The sequence below is a fragment of the Cupressus sempervirens genome, chromosome 7 (genome assembly GCF_028749045.1).
Source record: "Cupressus sempervirens isolate cs-2001-9-10 chromosome 7, ASM2874904v1, whole genome shotgun sequence".
Taxonomy (NCBI): domain Eukaryota; kingdom Viridiplantae; phylum Streptophyta; class Pinopsida; order Cupressales; family Cupressaceae; genus Cupressus; species Cupressus sempervirens.
Window position 1 is genome coordinate 268,774,077 of NC_143124.1, and position 20,684 is coordinate 268,794,760.

Below are 20,684 nucleotides of genomic sequence, written 5' to 3' on the forward strand. Positions count from 1 at the left end.
TGTAGAATGTGTTTAGTTGTAGCTCAGTTAGCATTATCTCATTGTTTAATATTCAACACCTATTTTTTAATCCTTTACTATATATGTATGGACACTCGTTGTGGTAAGATGTTTTGAAACATTTATTTCTTACTAGTTGTTTGTAGATTGTGTAGTTTATGTTGACACCATCCATTGCTATAAGGCCAAATAGAATATAAAGATTTAGATTATTCAACTTCTTACCAAAAATTCATAGATAAATAAAAAAATTTAAGACATACAAAAATGGAATTCCTTGTGCACATTCCTATACCAAGTGGTAAGATATTAATCTTTATATTGCCAGTTTTGAAAGCTTGATCAATAAGATATTTTCTCTTCCCACTAGGGTAGGTAAATAATATTTAGATATACTAAAATGAAAATTTCAAAGAGAAATTTTTATCTATTATATATTTATACCCAATTTCGTAATGTGTATCTTTCATACACAAATTGGTAATGTGTGAAGAATGAGCTACCTAAATACTTATGGAACTTTGTCAAACTAGGATTTCAATAGAATGAAAATGATAGTCTCTATATATTATAAATTTGTAATGTGGAATGGAAATGCCAAAGAGAAATTTACCTTATACTTTTAGTACAAAAATTGGTAAAACCTGAGGATTGACCTTCAGTAGTAGCCAAGATCCAAGATTCAAGGATTTCAATAGAATGAAGATGATAGTCTCTTAGTATCTTAAATTGGTTTCTTTGTATCTTATATTTGTTAAATTGGTCTCTTTGTATCTTACATTTGTGAAGACAAATCGGTAAACTAGGATTTCAACAAAATGAAGATGTTAGTTTCTTAGTATCCTAAATTGGTACGAACACAATAGTCTCTTAGTATCTTAAATCGGAATGAAGATGAAAGTCTCTTAGTATCTTAAATTGGCCTCTTTGTATCATTCACAATTTATTACATTGCTCTATTTGTATCTTTCACAATTTGGGATGATACTTAGAGTTGACAATGTTGTATCAAATGAAACTCGATGCTAATGATTCTAAAAATTTGGGGATTTAGCTACACTACCATCCATCTTTTTCATATTGTTGAATGAAAGAATCTCTTACTAATGCATTTGGTTTGATTTTGAAAAACTAGTTATATAGCTACACTTACATTATTTAGTATTGAAGAAAATGAAATTGGTGTTGATGTGTTGATACATTTGGTTTGATTGTGAAATATTGAGTATCTACTTACATTTTGGTATTGTGGCAATGGTAATGCATTTGGCTTGATTTTTTTATTGTGAAAAAATGAGTATTTAAATACATTATCGTTAAATATTGTTTGACAAGTAGCCAAAATTACATATTGCTTTAATTTAACAAAGAATGGTGTATAGCCATATTTTTACTGCAAATTATTTATTCATTAATTAGATAGTAGCGCGGTGTAGAAGGAATACGGTCAGTCAATAAAAGTTGAAAAATGTTTTGTGGACAAATTTTTGATGGTCAGTTTAGAAGCAAAAATTTTGCTTAAAAAATACAAGGGTAAGTCTATTAATATTGAGGTTGGAGCAGATAGAAAGAGGTTTGATCAATTCAAGCATTTTCATGAGGTTGGGTCAGACTAGTAGGGGTTTTTGATTAATCTGCTAAACTTCAGTGGTTTGAATGAGAAAAAGGTCTGGGTCCTTTCTTGAGGTTGGATCAAACAAATGATTTAAATCTATCAACAATATTTTTTCCTCTATGATTAGAAAGGCCTTCAATTGGCTTATCCCACACAGCTATTAGTTTGTTCCATCGCTTTGACAATTTGTAGAGATATTTTTCATTCCCAAGCTTATTTTATCATTCTAACAATTTGCAACATAGATTGAGGGATATTTTTCTAGCTGTGGCAGTTTTTATGGTCGAGATGAAAAAAATTCTTAGATTAAATGCATTGTTATATATAGATCAATGTGCAATAAATGAATGTTAGACATTAGAATTAATTAAAAAACCACCTAAAATCTAGAACATTCAAGAGTAGTTTGGTCATACTTTATGTATGTTATCTTCTCAGCAATGTTGGAGAAGTTACTTCTCTCTATGAGTAGCAGGAACCAAAATGAAACTAAATTAAGATCTCATTTTGGTCATTTCTTTAGCAGTAATTTTTCTATTGCAATTTTCATCTAGTGAGGGTTTTGGATATTATTTTCTCATCTTTCGCTCAAGTTTTAGTTTGAATTTTATATTTGGATTTGAATTTTTTGTTTTCAAGCATTCCTAAAATAGTGTGCATAAGATTTATAGAGCATTTAACTTTATATTATATTATGTTCTTTAAATACTAGATTTATATGTTAAAAGAGAATCAATATTTGATAGGTTTGGGACCTGAGTACATTGCCACCACTTTAAAGAGAATGGGTGATTTCATGTAACTTTTTCCTTCCTAACATTTCATTCCCATCACTTTACATTCATTTATTTTCCTCATTGATAGATAAGATGATGTTGTGTAGATGTAGGTAATAGGTAATATTTTATTGATGTTAGATTAGAAGGTGAGCTCCATTGATACTTAACTAGCTTTTGGCAGTCTTCTTGTTCATTGGAATAGGTAATATTTTTTTAGTTTGCTTGCTACTTAAGATGTGCTAAGGAGATCCATTGATATAGAAAATCAAGATAAAATTAAAATCCTAACCCTATTCGTATAACTATAATGAGGAATGATCAATTTGTTTCTATCTTGGGACTTATGCACTTACTAGAATCTAATGCTATAGCATGTAGCATTTTACAGAGAACGGAAAGAGACATATACCAACTTCTCTTGTAGGAAAAAAATGAAGCACTTCTATAAGGATTGACAATCCCTAAATCATTCCCCAATCTTCTTACTAATATGTAGGTGAATCCATATGATGCCAAGACATTCGCTTTTAACATGAAAGAACTTGTATCTTTTAAATTATTTTGTGTTATTTTTTGAGGTTTTCACATGCACTTTATTTGCTAGTTTTTTGTTCTCTAATACATTCTAATATTAACATTAATGATTGGGATATATTCTATCTTCCCTTCATTTTAAAACTATGCTTGATTAATCGACAGTTAATTTTGTTTAATTTGTTGGGCCTTAATACTAAACAGTGATTGCCAATTTTCTTCTTTACATATGTGATTTCAAACTTGGAAAAGCTAATGATTTTTCCTCTTTGAATCTATGTTCTCTGCTTTTTCTATTTGTAGCCTCTATCTTTCTAAAGGACCCATCTCCATCTTGTATTGTCGATACTTTTTTGTTACAAAAGCATTAAAGCTTTGTATTATCATGTAACCTATGTATCATATTCACTAATTTGAAATGATTCTCTTTTAAAAACCCAACTAGATCCTTGGGAGCCACAAGCTTAACTTGTTTTCTCCCCTTATATTTTTACCAAATAACTTTTGTGAGTTTTACTATACTTTTGAGGGTTTTGCTAGACATGAATTTTCCCTCAAAATTTTATCAATTTATTTTTTTTGCAACCTATAAGTTCAACCTCTAGATTTAAAATAAAAATATGGAGTTCTCTTGCAACACATCATTGTAGCTTCATTCAAATGGGGAGTTATTGCTAAGCCATGTTATCCAAAAGTACCTACATTACTCATGTTCTACCTTTGGAATCTTCTTTCATATTATATAGGTTGAATAAAACATTGCATTCTCTAATACATAGTTATAATTAAAACCTTATGGATGTTGTATCCATTGGTCTATACAAAATCATATTGTTTTATCTTGATCTATGACATCCTTGCATTAGCTCTCTATTCTATGGCATGGTCATATTATTATGTCATTTTGAAAAAAATTCAAAAATTCCCTTTATTGCATATCATGATATGCTTCCTCTTGTTACTGCTCTGACATCTCTATTTTCCTATTGTCATAATGCTTGATCATGTTGAATCATTTTCACTCAGAACTCTACATATTTTTTAATAGAAAACTGCATTATCCAGTTCCTATAGCAGATGTCTACATCATGATTTTAACACAAGTAGGACCGTCATCTCAAGATTTAAAGTTATCCATTTATTCATGTTGAATTTTTTAAAGTTTTCTGCTTATATCTATGTCTAGATTCCATGCAAGACTTAGTAAACTAATGATGTAGATGACATTAATTTACTTAGATATTCATGAAAACTTTCTCAACATTCTAATAACTACAACACATTTGAAGTTAGTGAAAGAAAAACTAGTAATCCTTATCCATTTATAGAATAGATTGCTTCTTTCACATGTTGATTGTTTACATTATTCATGAAATACTTGACTGTTGCATTATTCAGTCATTTCTTTTTAAAAGTACAACTTTCTTGCTCTCTTGTTATCATGTCAAGTTAGAAATTTTTTTCCCAATATTGAATTCCCATGCTATGAGAAGACCCTACATGTATGAATTAAGAAATATGTTGTACCTCTCTACTGAAAATACTCCATCTTTCTCTATAGTAGCTACCCCATATTCTAAGAAGCATGCTTTGTAGTAGTCTCACTATTGATAATTTCTTTTGCACTACTCTACCAAACCAAAGCTTCCACAACATATTACATACCTTAAGCTCATTCTTTTCTTGATGCTACATCCACATCAACATCTGTCATGCTATTAATGCAATGAAAATTCTTTCTTGTTTGAAAATGAATTGTGTAATAAGCTTTGCTACTTTTAGCAAGCTCATAATGGATGTTATTTTCTCTATTTGGTTGAATAGTTGTCTTAATAAAAAGAAAATTCATGTTGAAGATGGTATATGTGTTGGAAATATAGATGAAGTAACTAAGAGGGGAGGGGTGAATCAGTTACCACAAAACTATTCCAAAAAAAAATCCCTTAGATGTCTATAATATTTACTACTGATACTTGATAAATAGCGCAAGAATACTGTAACTCGGTAGGTTAACTAATTACTAATCATCTATCTTTCATTTTTATTAATGTGCATGCAAAGGTTAAATAAACAAACACAAGAGACACTAGATTTAACGTGGAAACCCAATATGAGAAAAACCACCTAGTAACTAGTCACCAATTTTCACTCTTCTGAAGTGAGCCCTATTAGGAGCCAACTCGTCTAAAGGTTACAATACACACTATTAGATGTGACCTTTTTAGAGGATTTAATCACCCTATTAGGAGTGGCCTAGTTAGAGGTCTTTAGAATAATTCAACTAAACTGTCACCTTATTAGAAGATTTACAAAATGGCTATTAAACCAACTCTGTTAAGAGATTCTAGATTCAGTGTTACAATGATTAGAAAGAAACAATGAAGTGACCTAAATGATATTCAACTTATCTTTTTCTGATTATAGATCTTTGTTCGACTTCATTGGATCCTTACTAATCGAATACAACTTTGCAGCTCCTCCAGGATATCTAATCCTTCATCAGAATTTGCTCAATATTTGCTTATTCCATCCTCATCCATATACTTACACACACACACTTTAATTCACAACTTGAACATCTAAATATATACCTTTCAGATTATCAAGTCAGCTCAAATATAAGTTACAACAACTAAACAAATCATTACATTAGTTGGCTGAATGAAACAATTGAACTTAATATCAAAACAATAAAATCCTTTGCTAACCGACCCAGGTCGGTGACCACTGCTCCAGAATAGTTTTCTAGTTTTAACCAAGTGATGCTCGGTAAACACTGCAAACCTTGCAAAAATCCTTTCGAGACCAAGTGAACTCAGTTAGCACTGACATTCCTTTGCTGACCTTGTGAGCTCAGTAGAAGCTAACTCTCTGCCACATTTCCTTTGATAACAGAATGAGCTCGGTAGACGTTAACTTTTTTTTGTTAACCTTGGGAGCTCAGTTAATACTAACTTTCTATTACAAAAATCCTTTGATGCCCGAGTGAGGTTGGTAAATATTAAATTTTTTGAGTAATGTTCAGGAATATTTGGTAGACACTATAAATTGCTTTGTTGATCATCTGAGCTTGTTAGACTCTATTTGATGACTGATATAACATTTGTGTAACATCAAATATAATACACAATTAACAATTGCATCCAACAATCTCCCTCTTTGGCATTGATAGTAAAACTCTCCCTCTTTGACAAGACATGCCAAAGACAACACAACTTAAATGAATTTTAATGTACCTTTAGTACCGATTCATATGTAATATTTCCTGATTATGCTACATCAGCTGATAGATCTTCAACTTAGTATGCATTGATGCATCACTAAAACATTATTTTAGTGAACTTCGGATAGGGAAGTGACCCCTAACTTACCTCTTAGATACAAGAATGCATCCTTAGGTAATGGCTTTGTGAATATGTCAACAATTTGTTCCTTTGTATGAACATATTCCAATCTAATCTCCTTATCTTGCACCAATTCTCTGACAAAATGATATTTTATTGCAATGTGCTTGGTTTTGGAATGCATCACTAGATTCTTAGATATTTTTATTGCACTTGTATTATCACAGAACATAACAACTGGTTCTTTGATTTCCACCCTCATGCCTTCCAACAACTGTCTAAACCAAACAATATTAGAATAGTTTACTGCTGCAGCAACATACTCTGCCTTTGCTGTAGATTGGGATGTACAATTCTAGTTTTTTCTTGTCCACGAAACCAACCTCTTTCCAAGAAAGAATGCTCCTCCACTTGTACTTTTTATGTCATCAAGGTTTCCTACACAATCAGCATCAGTAAACACTTTCAAATCTAGATTACCTCCAAATTTGTACCATAAACCATAATCTTCAATTCCTTTCAAATATCTCATTATTCTTTTGATTGCCACCATGTGATTTTCTCTTGGTTTTGCTTAAAATCTTGCTACAATACCAACTGCAAGGGCAATATTTGGCCTAGTATGAACTACATACTGCAACTTTCCAATCATAGATCTATACAATGTTTGATCTACTTCTTTTGATTCATCTTCCTTGGTAAGTTTTAATCCAGTACACATGGGAGTCCCAACTAGTTTACAATCTTCCATACCAAAGTTTTTCAATATCTCCTTGATGTATTTTGATTGAGTGATGTAGATACCATTTTTATTCTGCTGAATTTGAAGACCAACAAAGAATTTGATCTCTCCAAACATATACATTTCAAATTCCTTGTTCATTTGTTGTGAAAATTCTTTGCAAAGATCATCATTCCCTATGAAAACAGTGTCATCTACAAATATTTCTGCCAAGACAAATCTTATTATCTTTTCCTTCCTTTATATACAAGCTATTGTTATCATTAGTTCTTTGAAAACCAATCTACATAAGATAGCTATGCAATCTTTCATACCATGCTCTAGGGACTTTTTTTAGACCATAGAATTCATTGTGTAATTTGCAAACCATGTTCTTCTTATCTGAATCAACAAAACCTTTGGGTTGTTCAATGTAAACCTCTTCATCTAGTATGCCATTGAGGAATGCTAACTTGACATCCATCTGATAAACTTTGAATCCTTTGTGAGCATCATATGCTAGTAAAGTTCTAACTCCTTCCAATCTTGCAACAAGAGAAAAAGTTTCTCCATAGTTTACTCCTTCTTCTTGAGCATATCCTTTGCATACTAGTCTAGCTTTGTTTCTTAATACCTTACTATCTTCATCCAACTTGTTTCTGAATACCCACTTAGTTCCAATCACATTTTTATCTTTAGGCCTGGGTACAAGAGTCCATGTCTTTTTTTTCTCTATCTCCTCTATTTCTTCATTCATAGCCTCTATCCAACTATCATTTCCCAATGCATCTTTGATATTTCTAGGTTCAAAATCAGAAAGTAAACAAGTACCTTTCAACTTACTTCTTGTCATGGTTTCTTTAGATTTGTCTCCAATGATCTGATCTACTGAATGATGTCTCCTGACATATTTTGCGAATACAGGTTCCTTGCCTTTTGAATGAATTTCATTGTTATCCTCTTGCACTTCAACTTCATGTTCTGGCTATTTTGGCTAAGTGGATATTGGTTTGGGTCCTTCAGACTCAGTAGACATGTGCTCAGTAGCATCAGAATGTAGCTTGGGTTGCTATAGCTCAGTTTGAACTTCCAATAACTCGATTACTGATGATTTAGGAGTAGAAGATTCTTAACTAACTAGTACTGTATCAGGTTTAGTGAAAACAAACCTTCTATAATCTTCTAGTTTCCTTTTGTTTCTTTCTTTAGTCCTTTCGGCAAACTCATCAACTTTTTCATGTGCACTTTCTATGACTTTGTAAGTAGACAAGTTCAAACATCTATATGCTTTACTTTCACAAGAGTATCCCAAAAATATTCCTTCATCACTTTTTACATCAAATTTTCCTTTTCTAGATTCTTTCAAAATGTAACATTTACTTCCAAATACTTTTAGATAACTTACATTAGGTTTATAGCCATACCATAGCTTATAAGGAGTTTTGAATGAGTCCTTTTTAAGCTGTACTTGTCTCAAGGTATGAACTGTAGTGCTGATAGCTTCTTTTCAGTATTTGATAGTAATGTTCTTTTCAATCATTAAGGTTCTTGCACAATCCATGATAGATTTGTTCTTCCTTTTAGCTAGTCCATTTTGTTCAGGAGTTCTAGGGGTTGATACCTATCTTTTGATTCCTCTTTCAATGCAAAAGTTATTGAACTTATGTGAAATGAATTCTCCTCCTCTATCTAACCTCAAGTGTTTCAATCTTTTTCCTATTTCCTTTTCTACTCTTGCCAAATACCATTTGAATTTCTCAAATTCTTCTGATTTGTTCCTTAGATACATGATAGTCATCATTCTTGAGTAATCATCAACAAAAAGAATGAAGAACTTTTCTCCAACATAGCTTTCAATTGTAATGGGTCCACATAAATCAGTATGCACAATTTCCAATATATCTTCAGACTGATAGTTTTTACTTTTAAAACTAGTCTTTCCCATTTTACCAATCTGACAATTCTTGCATAGACCAACCTCATGTTTCTTCATATTAGGAATGCCTCTTACTTTCTTGAATTTTCTTATCTTCACCAAGTTATCAAAATTGACATGACACAATCTTTTATGTCATAACCAACTTTCTTCAACTTGAGCAATAAAACACGAACATTCACCAAGTTCAAGATAAAATAAGTTTTCTTTTGTTTGAGTGCCTAATCCAATCAATTTTTTTTGTCATTTAGTAGTCTTTCTTTTCCATGCATGAATTCTACTTTGAATCCATTATTGAGTAGTTGTGCCACACTTAACAAATTATTCTTTAGTCCTTCTACCCAATAGGCATTATCACATATAAGTTATTTGGTTAGAGAGATTCTTCCTCTTCCTTTTATACAATAGGGTTCATTGTTACCAAATCTTACACTACCACCATCATAGTCTTCAAAGTATTCAAACTTAGTCTTAACACTAGTCATGTGATGAGAACAACCACTATCTATGATCCATGTATCATTTTTATCATATGAGAAATGAGTGCCATTTCCTCATCATTATCAGACTCATCTTTCACAGCAATGTAGACAATTTCATCTTCTTCTTCATCATTAGAATAATTAGAACCTTTAGCCATAAAACATGTTTTCTTACCTTTATCTTTGAATGATTTGAAGTCTTTCTTGCCATTGTACTTGTAACCTTTCTTATCATCTTTTTTCTACTTGTTTGGGCACCTAGCAGGAATATGACCAATTTCTTCACATGAAAAATAGATTAGAAGAACTTTATCTTTATATTTTCCTCTGCCTCTAGAATATTTTCTTACTAGTAGAGCTTCAATCACCTCAAGATCACTATCTAAACTTTTGTCTGATTCATCTTCACTTCCTGATTGAGATTCATTTTTCTTTTTAGTTTTCTCCTTGAGTGAAATCTTGTGTTCAAATGTTGATTCAATGTTTTTGGAAGCTAGAACGTAGTTGTCAAAGTTGTCTAGTTCAAGTGCAGTTAATCTTCCAACTATGGCCTCTAGATTTATCTTATGATTTGCTTCACATCTTCTTTCTTGAATTGCAAAAACTTTGATTGCATAAATGGGAAGTAAAGTTCTAAGAACTTTACTTATAACTATCTCCTCCTTGATATCTCCTCTAGATGCTTTGACTCTTTCAACATATTTTGCAATATTTTCATCCTTCCTCATCCTCATATGATCAAATTGTCCTCTTAGACTTTCTGCTTTGGCTCTTCTTACATTATCATCTCCTCCATAGATTTCTTTTAGCTTTTCCCATATTTCAAAAGTAGATTTTCAGTCCTTGATGTCATCAAATTCTTCATAACCCAGAGCAGATGCTATATCTATCATCATGATGTTGTGGGTCTTCTTTTCAGCAATATCATTGACAGATTGTGTACCAACTGGTTCTGCATATTTTTTGTCAAGGTATTTTAGTCCTATATCTTCAATAGAAGCTAGATGAAGTCTCATCAACCCTTTCCATGTTGATAAGTTGTCCCTATTAAGTCTTGGAATTTCCCTCTTATAAGACATCTTGATCTTTGGCTTAAATCCTAAAATCTTATCCTACAAGCACCAGAAGCTTTGATACCAATTGTTGGAAATATAGATGAAGTAAATGAGAGGGGAGGGCTGAATCAGTTACCACAAAAATATTCCAAAAAAAATCCCTTAGATGTCTATAATACTTACTTACTGTAGATACTTGGTAAATAGTGTAGGAATATTGTAACTAGTCACCAATTTTCACTCTTTTGAAGTGAGCCCTATTAGGAGCCAACCTTGTTAAAGGTTACAATACACACTATTAGGCATGACCTTGTTAGAGGATTTAATCACCTTATTAGGAGTGTCCTAGTTAGAGGTCTTTAAAATAATTTAACTAAACTGTCACCTTATTAGAGGATTTACAAAATGGCTGTTAAACTAACTCTATTAAGAGATTCTAGATTCACTGTTACAATGATTAGAAAGCAACAATGAGGTGACCTAAATGATATGCAACTTATCTTTTTCTGATTACAAATCTCTGTTCAGCTTCACTAGATCCTTATTGATCGAATACAAGTTTGCAACTCCTTCAGGATATCTAATCCTTCATCAGAATTTGCTCAATATTCGCTTATTCCATCCTCATCCATATACTTACACACACACTTTAATTCACAACTTGAACATCTAAATATATACCTTTCAAATTATCAAGTCAGCTCAAATATAAGTTACAACAACTAAAAAAATCATGACATCAGTTGGCTGCATGAAACAATTGAACTTAATATCAAAACAATAAAATCCTTTACTGACCGACCCAGCTTGGTGACCACTACTCTAGAATGATTTTTTAGTGTTAACCAAGTGAGGCGCGGTAAACATTACAAACCCTACAAAAATCCTTTGGAGACTGAGTGAACTTAGTTAGCACTGACCTTCCTTTGCTAACCTTGTGAGCTCGATAGAAACTAACTCTCTACCACATTTCCTTTGATAACCGAATGAGCTCGATTGATGTTAACTTTTCTTTTTTAACCTTGGGAGCTCGGTTAATACCAAATTTCTATTACAAAATCCTTTGATGCCCAAGTGAGCTCGGTAAATATTAACTTTTATGAGTAATGTTCAGGAACGTTCGGTAGACACTGTAAATTTCTTTGTTGATCATCTAAGCTCGGTAGACTCTGTCTGATGACTGATATGACATTTTTGTAACATCAAAGACAATACACAATTAACAATTTTATCAAACAATATAATCATGTGAATTTAACATCAAGTAGGATTTTTATTCTTCCATCCCTAATTCTATGTTTATCTTAGGTTGTATTTTACTTTGCCAACTTGAATTTCACCTCTACTATATTATTGTTTTTAAATAAATTAGGTTGGTCAAAATTTTGACCAATCCTTGTCGACATTTCCACCAAGCACTAGACACAATTTTGACTAGTTCTTTGGTCATGAGTATGGCATCCTAATAGTTGATAGACCAAAATTTTTTGAACTTTCAACCATAGTTTGGTTTCCATTTTGACTAATATTGGTCAAAATATTAGTTGAAATTTTGACCAATTCTTTGGTCATGAGTATGAATTCCTATTTACTAATAGACAAGAAACTATCAAACTTTTGACTACACTTTAGTGGCTATTTTGATGAAGTTTGGTCAAAATTTGACCAATGGTGACCAATAATTCTCATAAGAAGTGTAGCCTATTTCAACCAATTATTTGGTAAAAATTCTAATCAATTGGAGGGTTCATCAAAAGTTCAACAGAAAAAATTGCAACCCACCACTTGGTCACAAATTTGACCACATGGGTCAAAATTTACTAGTGGGGATGTCACTAATGGTTTCTTGTTAGTTCATTTAGCCTTCTTAATTGGTGGAGTAACAAAAACTAGGGATGTATCATTATCTCCTTCTTCTTCTTCCTCTTCCTCATCACTACTATCTTTATCTTCATCCTATCCAACACCTTGTGTTATTTGCAATTGTTCCTTTCCCTTGCCTAGGGTGCCTAGTTTTGCTTCTAGGTCTTCAATCATTATTTTCCTTTTCTTCTCCATAGAAGCTATCTTTATATTTACAATGATTCTAGCCTTAGCTTCTTCATATTTTTAAAAAGATTCAACCTCAGTGTCTATTTTTCCTTCAATAGTGCATCAATATTTGCACTCGCTATTAAATTACTATCAAATTCATATCAAAATTATGTAACCAAGCCTTCCTTAGCATTACATCCTTTACAAATGTATTATCTATATTTACAAGAAAACATGTTACTATAATACCTTGCAAGTATTTCCTTAGGTATTCTTATCCTTGTCTTCATTCTTTTCTTGAATTCCTCAAAATAAGCATCTATGCAATACTCAAAATTTGTTCCTAATTGAGTAATGTATTCACTTATCTATCTTGTCACTCATTTTTTATGTTCCCAAATAATATCACCAACATTAGGAAAATATTTTTTATGTAAAATAAAATACATATAATAAGGGATCCAAACTTACACATTGAATTATATTTTTTTTATGATAGATGATAGATTCTTTGCTAATTGGAGTCCTTGAAGCTTGACAAGATCATATTCATTATCTTCCATTCTTGATCCACCATGCATGACTAGTAAAATTTGTGATCTATAACCCTTATAGAAAATTTGATTAGTGTGTCATGCCCAGAATATATGGGCAAAACACACAAAAAATTATTATTATTTTTTAAAGTTAAAAATTAAACTACTCTAAGTGCTAAATGTTTGTGTTCATAGTTAAGGTATAGGTTCTCTACATCGTTAAATTTATACTCTCGTTATAAAATTGATATTGACATTTGTTTCATTATTACATAATTTTAACAATATTTATATATTTAAAATTATTGGATAACAATTTAATGAGTATGAGTCTAATTAAATAGAAATTTCTTAATCGAGAACGAATTTTAAGAAATATCACATCTAGACAATTACTAACAAACTTCTCTATTAAGGCTAACTAAAAAGAAACAAGGTCATAGCTAACACTAAGTACACTAAAATTTTTAAATATATTAATTAAATTTACTATTTAGTTTAAAACTAATATCCAAATTTACTTTGCAATCTAAACCCTTATACTGAAAACTATTGATTAATTCAACTATCTTAAATTTAAAAGCTTTGCACAAACAAAACATACTAACACTAATATATTAACAAAATCTAAATTAACTACATACTTAATACTAATAATTCATAACTAATCTAAAACTAACTATACTTACTAAAACTAAATACATTTAAAATTTAAGATTTATTCTAAAATATCAATAACATTAATAATATATCTAAAATTGAATAAATCGAAATCAAAACTAAATTCATTAGTAAAACTTTACTAACTTAACCTAAAAACTACTCATTATATTTTAAAGCTTGAAACCTTTCAAACAAATATACATTAAACTACATTAAATTTCTACTAACTCAAAATTAAACAATCTAATACTAATTTAAATTACAACTAAATCTAACTATCTTAAATTTAAAATTATCATAATACTAACTAAACTAACAATCTTTAACCAAAACTAAACTTACTAACTTAAAACATAATATACTAACATTATTTTAACACACTCTAAAGAAATACTAACTCAAACTAAATACTAACTAAATATCCCCTAAACTAACCTAGACTACCTACTAATTAATACTAACAACTATGCAAACAAACCAAAAAGTAAAATGCTATACTACTTACCTAAGACCTACCCTCTCACTCTAAATAAGTGGCCTAACACTAGAGGCACACCCCAAGGACTCTGACATGCTTTCCAACTAGTGGTGCGCTACCCAAGGTCTACTCAGCGTAAAGCCTACCCCTCATCTCCCTTTTGTGCAATAAGAGCTTGAAGAGAGGTGAGCGCATAGGGTGAAGGGATGGGGGGTTCAAAGTGGACCTTTTTAACAATTTAATTGGTTTTTAGACATGAAAAGGACCTCCACGTAGGTACTACACATACTGTGGCAGGTGTATGAATAAGTCTAGCACCTTAGTTTCCCATTTGGAAAGTCAAGGCAAGATGAATGGTGGGGGGGAATTAAATTTAAGATGGTGTAGTTGCATAAGTTTCCCCTTTTTTTTTTAATTTAAAAAAAGACTACGCTAGAAGCCTAAGATAAGTACCTTGTTGCCTCATGATTAATGGAGTTTAATGCTAATGCATTTAACCAAAACTGCACCCATACTTGGAAAGGAGGTGATTTGAAGCTTGATTTAGTGAAGGGCTAAATAGCTATAGGAGTAAATGCTAAAAAAAATTTTGCTGAAAGAAGATACTTAGATATACATTAAAATGTTTTAATTTTAAATGTATTTGATTTATATTCTTTTTTAAAAAGATTTAATAATGATTTTATTTTTTTTAATTCAAAAGAGATAACTCAGAGAATATTCTCTGTGACTTGGGGCAATTAAATTTTTTTTCCCATACATTTTCCAGAGAGGTTTTTACTCCTAGAAATGCACATTTTTTTTTTGAAGCCAAATTTTCTAAGTGTCAATATATATATATATATATATATATATAGTGTTATACTAGGAGTGATATTCATTCCTAGTGACAACATAGATTTCTTTGAACAAGCATACTAATACAAGGATGTGCATATGGTTATATTTTCTTTCTCTCCTATAATTTATGTTTTATAATTCATCATATTAGAAAGGTATATGTTTCTTATTTTTAGAATTCAAGGAGATGCATAATCTCTTAATCAAATTTGATTTTTTCAATTATTAAATTCAACAAGGAGAGAGATAACTTCGTTGTCCACAATGTAGAATTTTCATTTCCTCTTAATATATAAAACATCGAATTGGAAACTTTAACATATCCAATTTACTGTTCCTTAAAATATTTGAAAACTTGAAATTCATAATTCAAAGGGATTATCTAATAATCTATTTTCTCACATACATATGCATAATTTGAAAATCACATAAGAGCAATGCAAGGAAGTTTTCAAAATCTTTTTCTTTCTCTATTATTCATCCTATTTCAAGGCTCCATTGGGAAAGAACTAGTAAGAAAACTCGATCTCCTTGCCAAATACATCAAATTTTAAATACATTTTTACATAATGTTACAATTCAATTGAAATCTCTTCTAGGGCTTTCACAAGAGATCTTTTCCAATGTCTTCAATGCATCAAGGGAACCATGGGAAAGACAAGAACTAACATGGAGGTAGAACAACATAATATGATAAACAATTCAAGCATTCATTCCCAACCTGATTTTGCACAATCGATTCAACATTGAACCAAAATAGGGGGCAAGTAGATTTTCTCATTAGGAGATGTCAATCACCATACCATAACATAGCCCTTTCGGGGCCAACATTCAAGAACTTCCATTATTCTACAAATGACCTTTTGGGGCCAATATAACAAGGGTATTCCTTCCTTCCCTTCTTCCAGAATTCAAATTTTTATACAAGGTATGGGATGACAAGTAGGAGCCCATACACCCTACCCTCTTTCCCTCCTCTCACCATGAGAGGAGACTCTACACTATTGAGGTCCAACTAAGGCCCTTCCCCCAAACATGGGCACTTCTTCCCTATCCAAGGGTGAGTGATGCCAAAACAATCCCCATGAAATCCCCTCAAAAAAAAAAAATCAAGGCAAGGATAAGAATAACATCAAAATAAAAACAAGTTAAGATCCCTCCAAAACAACCCAACACACAAGCAAGCAATACAAAAACAACACATGCCTTATACATGATTCAAGAAAGATTGAAGCATGAAAAACATGAAGTAACAATTCAAAAAGAGTGAATAACTCCTACCTTCACAAAAATTTATGGCAAAAATGGTAAGTTGAGAAGAGTTTTTTTCCTTTTTTCCTTCTATCTTCAAACTTTCTCCAAAACTAGAGATTGTGTAACAACCACAAAAATACTCCAAAATGCCTCTAAGTATGATCCTTAACCCAACTAGACTTCAAGCAAACTCAAGATGGAGTTTGAATCACCAACACATGGAGGAGACAATCAATTTTCGCAATCCACCAAAAATAGGGTTTTTGAGTGACCCTAAAAGTCAACCAAAGAGACTAAAGGGTTGGAAAGTGCTCCCCATGCACATCCTTACCCCTAGGGTACTTAAATTGAATGTTTTTAGGCATTAAAGACTTAATAGGAACAATTAAAAGCTAGGAGAATAGTAAGATCAAATAACAACCTTTAAAGAATTACAACACAAAGATAACACAATTTAACAAGGGGTTTAGTTCCGTCTTTCCATTGGATTTCTAGGCTAAATTTCCTGCACACTCATTGCACACATCAGTAGTTCAAGAAACACATGTATATATGTAAAAATACATATCAAGAAATTCAAGTAAATTAGAAAATCCATTTTTCTAAAAATTAATAGTTTACCTCATTCTATTCATTAAAATTGGAAAATCAAAGTGGTAATTTTGCATTCATTTACTTCATCATTAAACATGTTCATAAAGAATTAAATGACGAAATCAAATAACTAAAGTAAAGCATTACACATCATAAATAGCATACTAACGTTCAGTGCATCAAATAATGTTCTGACACATCGAGTCATGAGTATCAAAAAAAATTTTAAAAAATGTATCATCGATGCTAGGATGGGTCGGGGTGAGGCCTCACATAGTGGATCAAAAATATTTGTAATGGACAGACCACATCCATTCCAATTAGCATGTGTGTTTGCCTCAATTTCCTCTTGACTTAGGGCTCACATGGTTTTCTTCATATCTAGGGTTGGATAGCTTGTAACTTTGTGAATCATTTTCTTCATGGTTCGAAGGGGTCCATTTTGTAACCAAAACTTCATATAATGGATTTTGCTCAATTTGTATTTAATCCATTCAATCTTGAAATTCTTTGGAAACTCTAGGGTACAAGTTAACCATTTCCTTTCAACAACTTTGAATTCATCCTTCAATATTCCTTCATTACATAACTTATCATATGCTTTTCTTATATTATAGTCTCCCACTTCTCTAATAATATACATATAACAACTGCTAACATCATGGATCATAATAAGTTTGGATGGTATCAAGGATAGCACAACCATTGAATCTCCTTTCATTGTAATTTTTGGAATAGCACAAAAATTTGGTGGAGGAAAAAAATCTCTCTTTACCAATTGAATTTTACCAACCTTTTGGCTCATTCCTATAGAATCATTTAGGGAAGAATAAATCTCTATCATCACACTATTATGTTCTTTGTTCTGGTTCATTTCATCAATTTTCATAGGAGGGTTTAGAGGTTTGCACTATTCTTATAGATAATACAATGCATGATCTCTAATTCTAGATAGGTATAGCCTCATTCTTCTCTACCCTGAACAATTTTTAATTTTTCAGCTTTGGTGCCTCCTTATACATCCTCAAATCTTTAGCTTAAACCCCTTTAAAATTTCTCCTTCAAGCACTCAGCTATAATACAATTTTTTAGATAATTGAGAGGGGAGTGAATCACTTAGAGCTAGTTATCTTATAGATCCCTTCAAACACTTTCCAACAACAATAACTTCTTAAACTTTAAGATCATTTACTTGGTAACTATATCTAATATCATAAGTTAATTAAAGTAAAATTTGCATTAAAATGTCTTCATAATTTTTCTTAATATACTAATTATCAAAGTAAAAATCCATCATATATATTGAGTTTTAATATAAAATAGTTAATATAATACAAATTATGAAACACCATAAGAATTCACACAATTTGATGTAAGTATTTAAGATTAAAATCATGTAAAGGGAATACCCATCTAGGAACTGGCAACCCAAAGTTTTCGATCTTCTAGAATAAGGTCTATTAGGAGCCAACCTTGTTAAAGGTTACATATATTTTATTACTACGACCTTGTTAGAGGATTTCTACCAAATATCATGTAGACCTTGTTCACTTCTTCAAAATCCTGAGAAAGTGGCCTACTCTAGAAGACTTATAAACATTACTATTGAATGTTACCATACCAAATTTCATTAGGTTGTTACTTCCAATTCGTTAAGAAATTTTTCTATTACAATGATAAGAAAGTAATAGTGAATTGGTCATTTAGGTTTTAGCACTTCCTTTACTATTTAGATCTTAGCTTCCCTTAATCTCTTTCTTGTAATCCTTTTATGGCTTATTTATACACTTCACACATCAATTTAGCACTTCTTCTACTAGATTTTCTCAATACTTCACTTCTTCATTCACTTTCTCTTCCTTTTTCATCATCTTCTTCTTCTTTTGGATAAAGAACTAATCATAATCAATTAGTTAAAAAACTATTTTGTTCATTCCTTAAATATAAAACATTTATGATTCTAGAATCTTCTAGCTTTTAGTTAATCATAATTATTGGATCTTCACAAGGTTCAAATTTATCAAACCTAGATGCTTAAGAACTATAAATATCCCTTGAACTTTGTGTTACGCCCCACTTTTGTAAATATCCTTCATTATATGTTCTTTGAGTTTCTCCATCCATTGATCTAATAAGTAACATTGCCCTTATTTTTTAAACTTCTCAAATAATATTATTTTTCATCAAGTGTCAAATTAAAATTAAATTTTTTCTAAACAATGTTATGTTTTCTCATACTCAATGAACATTACAAATTTCTTGGTCAATACTAGACTCAATTGACACAAAATTTATTTCACTTCTCTATAAAGTGCTTGCTAAAAAATCTAGTTGCTTCATTAATACTGTGATGTTTTATTTAGTGATCAAGTTGTCTATCTTAAACATGATCTTCAACACTATGTGATTTTATTAAATGTAAAATAATCAAACTAGTATTATGTTGTCAAAGTCCAACTCATTCAAGCGCTCATTGCATGCCATATACTTATCATAATTTATTCAAATCCTCTTCATCAGTGAAAACCTCTTCATCAATAAAATGATATGGCACTGTATTGAATTAACATAATGTCTAACCACTAAAGGTTTGACATCAATGAAAATATAATCACTAATATGAGTCTTTCACATACATTAACAACATTATCAGTAGGGGTTAATAGTTTTTTCTTGTAATTCAATTTTGTGCACAAGTAAGAGGATAAGTGATGCAAGAGAATTTTAAATAAATAAATTAACATTCTTGGATTACCCAAAAAACATTGCTTGGTTTCCTTACTAGTTTTTTGTTTATGAAGTAGTTGTCATTTCTTGGAGTTTTGTGTTCCACATAGTTGAGATCTTGTTGAGGACCTATTGTGAATCCTTATCCTAAGTGCATGATGTAGACACCTAAAATCCTTTAGAAAATAAAGTATTTTTATTTTTTGAAAAGTCCCTGATGACATCATCATTAATTAATCAATTAATTATTTACTTAATTTATTTATTTTGATGCCATTAAATCCCTTTGTCTTAATTAAAAATATTTAATTAAGGAATCCCTCCCAAAAATGTTTAAAGCTTATTTAAAAATTATTTCCTTATTTATTAATTACCTAAGTAATAAATTGACCAAAAATCCCAAAATAAATATTTATTTTATTTTTTGCCCTAAACTTGGCGAATTTCCTTAAGATCAGTAACCTCTTCCAAAATCTCATAATCCTTTAATTTTGATTAAAGGCTAATACCATCATTTTCTACCCTTAATCCCAACTCAAAATATTTATTTAAGGTTAAATATCAGTCGTCATATTTATTTAAAATGTTCTAATATATATCTCCTCAAACCAAACCTATGAGATAAATAAAATTTATTTATCCTCATCCTAAGCCTATCCCTAAACCCTCTTCTTAGCCTAATCCACCCCATCCACCCATACTAACCAAGCTTAGCTACTAACTCACCCACCCTCATTGAATGCCATCCACTTGCATATCTCTAACATCTCTAATCTAAATCCTAAATCACCTCTAATCCCCCCCCACTAAATGTTACCTTTGGTTTTACCACCAAGGATTTAGATTCAAACGCACGGCTTATTCAATGGTTAGTCTTAGAGTTGGTATTTTAATGCTATGACCCGCGAGTTTTCTGGCCGATAGATCTAAGCGGTATCGACGGTTGGCGCCATCGCGCTATAAAGAAAATGCACGATATTTATGATAGTGCGATGATGCCCTGAGGACACATTATAGAGGTGGGTCCAACGTTTGGCGGGTCAAAAAAGTTCCACGGTGCCTTGTCCGCTATGTCGCTATTGCATTCTAGCT